Source organism: Miscanthus floridulus, chromosome 8, assembly GCF_019320115.1.
Source record: "Miscanthus floridulus cultivar M001 chromosome 8, ASM1932011v1, whole genome shotgun sequence".
Taxonomy (NCBI): Eukaryota; Viridiplantae; Streptophyta; class Magnoliopsida; order Poales; family Poaceae; genus Miscanthus; species Miscanthus floridulus.
In genome coordinates, this window is record NC_089587.1 from 225,742,752 (window position 1) to 225,746,570 (window position 3,819).

Consider the following 3,819-nt stretch of genomic DNA (forward strand, 5'->3'; position numbering starts at 1 on the left):
TTTGCGTCGCATCATGAAGCGGTAGTCATCTCATTCGATATGAGCGGCAACCGATCAAGGTTCCAAGGCCAGCCCACGAAGGGCTCAAGGCCGCCTCATGTCAAACAGAGCCAGGGGAGAAAAACCGAGATCAGCCCCAGCGGCCTTGCCCGACCCTGCTCAGAAGCAGACAGGGACATCTCGACCTTTCTTGTTCAATTCTAACCTCGAGCCAAGCCCATAGAATCTTCGTCGAGGAGGGCCAACGGGCCACCCGAGCCTATCGAATGGCTCGGGCATCTACCAGGAGGTGGGTTAAGAAGTAGTGGAATGCCACATGAGGGCTCAGCCGACCCTGTCAGTGGATGACGGCCCCAGATTCCACTCGAACATGCTCGTTAGAGAGCTCGCCAAGCGCGACACTCGAGCTATCAAAGCAAGTGTCGTTAGCCTAGCCCCTTCAATTGCGGAAACCAAGGATGGGGTGACGCATGAAACATGGCTGACCCCTACCGAACCCCACGGGGCTTGGGGCCTCGAGCTACCTGATCCTAGATCGAGAGACCAAGGTTCGAAGGCCGGCTCATGAAGACTCTGAGGCCGCCTCGCGTCAAACAAAAGCTAGGGGGAAAACACAGATGAGCCCCAGCGGCCTTTGCCCGTCCCACCTAGAAGCGGACAAGGTCATCTCAACCTTCTTGTTCGATCCAAACCTCCAGCCGAACCCATAGAATCCCCATTGAGGGGGAATCTGTTGGAAGGCGGGTTAAGGAGCAACAGAATGCCATGCGAGGGCTTTGCTGACCCCGTCACAAGCAATGGAACTGGATTCTATTCAAACATGCCCATTAGCGAGCTCACCGAGCGTGTCACTCGAGCCATCGAGGCAAATGAAATTAACTCAATCCCTCTAGTTGTGGAAACTGTGGATGGGGCAACAGTCACAAAAACAAGCCGACTCTCGATCGAATCCCTGCTATACATGGGGGCTCAAGGAAGGTTGGACTTGCGAGGAGACCGAACGCACAGTCATAGAATGATGGCTAAGATCCTAAGGAGGGGGTACGTGCGAATACGAGAGATACTTTCTCCTACTAAGTTTCTCTATCCTCTCCTCGATTTTTAGTGACATCTAACCCCAGCAATGGCAAAGGGTCGGATCTCACTCGAGGGCTGATAAAGGTATAAGTACACCTTTTCTGAAACAATCGCCGCATCAGACCTCTTCCTCATGCTAAGCCTAGTGGCATGGTTTGTGGAAACCAACAATCAAGCATCCCTGGTTGGACTACAAAAAGCCTACGCCTCGGCGGCTACGGTGTCTTTGCTCACCATCATGATCAAAGTTTTGCTCTAATACCTCGGGCCCTACGGTCTTAACAAATGGAAGGGTGGAATATGTGAGCCCTTTCTTTCACACACAAAAAGGGAAGAAAATAAGTTCAATTAAACAAAACAAAATTATGAATTTGTTTTTATAAGGGTCGGCACTTGTTCACAGATTATAATAAGCGTTCATCCGATCTATTTGACTAACTAGCCCCTCGGGGGGAGAACTATGTCTTTGACTCTTTCCGCCAGGTCCCCACAAGAGGAGCAACTGCCGTCTCTATTTTGTCCAGCTCGGAGTCTTCGTAGCCAGGTGCAAAACTGAGGCTCATCGTCTCCAAGTCAATGCAGTCCGTGTAATGTGAACGAGCAATCACAAAAGGTTGGGTGATCCCAGCGTGAAGAGCTTCCCTCTTGAGTGGGCATACCCACGCCATGATATCTATGGCACAGGACGCAAGCGAGCTGGTCCCCTCTAACCGCACCACCTCCAGGTCATCGTAGACCACTCCAAGGGTAGTGCTCAGGAGATCGTGTCTCATCGCTCTCCGCCTAAAGGTTCCTCTATGCCTCGGTGAGCTCCATGGCTAGCCCGATGGAAATGCCCTCGGCCTCTAGCCTCTGGGTCATTGTGGTTCTAGCTTGGCCTAGAGGGAGCCGATCCTCTGCTACGCCACGTTGCGCTCTCGGATGGCCTAGTTGCGCTCCTCGTGGGTCGTGCCACGCTCCGAGCGAAGCCTCCCCATGGTTTGGAGCAGCTCGTCTCACTCCTTGCACAGCCAGGCAACCGCCTCGGCATACTGACTCGCCCTCAGCTCTAGGGCTGTGAGCTTCTCCTCGGCTACTAACTTTAGGTCCCACTCCCTTCTCGGCCTCGGCTAGGAGGTCAAGGATCTACTGGCGGCCCACAGTGTCCCTCTGAAGCAGCTCATCCAGCTCCCCTCCTAACTTTGGTGGCCTCCTACTCATCTTGTTGTGCCCTCTCCATAGGGCTTCGAAGGCCTTCTCGGTCTCCTCCTCATGCCGATGGGCCTTGGCCCTCCCGCAGTCGAAGATTCTTCACCTCCTCAGCAAGGAGTTAGCTCGGCCCACCCTGTATTGGGCGGCGATGAGCTAGGCAGTTGCATCCCCATGCAAGCCAGGCATCCTCGACAATGCCGGTCCCAGCTCTCCTTCTGCTCGCGAAGGAACCAAGATTTCTCCTGGCTACGAGCGATAAGGGACTAAAAAAGATGATGGTTTGAACACAAAATACATGAAGAAAGAAGAGGGAGAAAGGCAAGATTAAGTGAATACCCAGCCAGTGGAAATGACGATGTCGCGTAGGGTGCCCCTGGCCTAGTTCAGAGCTTCCAGCACGGCCAAAATCCCCTCGTTGAGACTCTTCCGCTCCATGATCTCAACAGCATCAAGGAGGGAGAAGAGTTTCGACATCGGGTCTTGCAGATCTATCCACTGGAGCAGAGGCTCGCCCTGCATGGGCGAGTGGCTTGCCTCTCAATGTTAGGGCCAGGGGCAACTCCCTACTAGTCCTCTTCACCACCGCCATGACACCCAAGGACCCCTTGGCCATGTCCCCCTCCGTCTGGCCCATGTCGAGCACCGTCATTTGGGCCGCCGGAGGTGTGAGTCGCACCGCTGCCACGGGTGCTGCCACGGTGGCGTCTGGCTATGGCCCGCCTATCACAGCTATTGCCACCTCTGCCTACATCGGTGGGGTCTCATCTGCTTGCATCGCGCCCTTACCTCAGTCGGCGCCACGAGCCAGGTCGAAAGCTCCGACCGACCCCATCGTCGACAGTGGCACCGCCTCCGTCGCTGGTTCTCCAGTGACCTTCGAGGGCGCCCTTCGAGCCCCCACGTCCGCTTGTCCCACCAAGGGAACGGGCGTCACCATGGGTGGTGCCTAACTGGCCGATGAGGCAAATAACGTCGACGCTGCTCCCGCCCAAAACGGGTGCGACGTCGACCGACGGTCGTCACCTCGCCTGGAGGGCGACGCTTTTCTTGGGCGCCAGCGCCAAAAGTTGCCCCATCTCAAAACGCTGCAAGAAATAAAGGCATAAGTCATGCTGAAAATAGAGAAAATAGAGAAAATAGAGGAGTTAATGACTTACATCGGCGCTGTTGGGCGAAGGATACGTTTGGGGGACAAACCCCCAGGTCCTTGCTTTGCCTCATCGGGGTGGGGTCATTTTGAGCCCGCTCCCTGCTCCCGGGCAGAGGGGCTCGCCTCCCTTGCATCTAGGGGCGCGACAGCGGAGCCACCCCCTCCATCGGCACCTCGGGCGCAGCGGCAGATCCGCCCACCCCTGTTGGCTCTTGGGGCATGGCAGTGAAGCCACCCCCTCCACCAGGACCTCGGACGTGGTGGCAGATCCATCTGCCCTTGCTGGCTCTTGAGGTGCGGCGGTGGGGCCACCTCCCTCCGCTGGCACCTTAGGCGCGGCAGTGGATCCGCCCACCCCTACTGGTTCTGAGGGTGGGCCAATGGTCTGGCCCGTCTCCGCC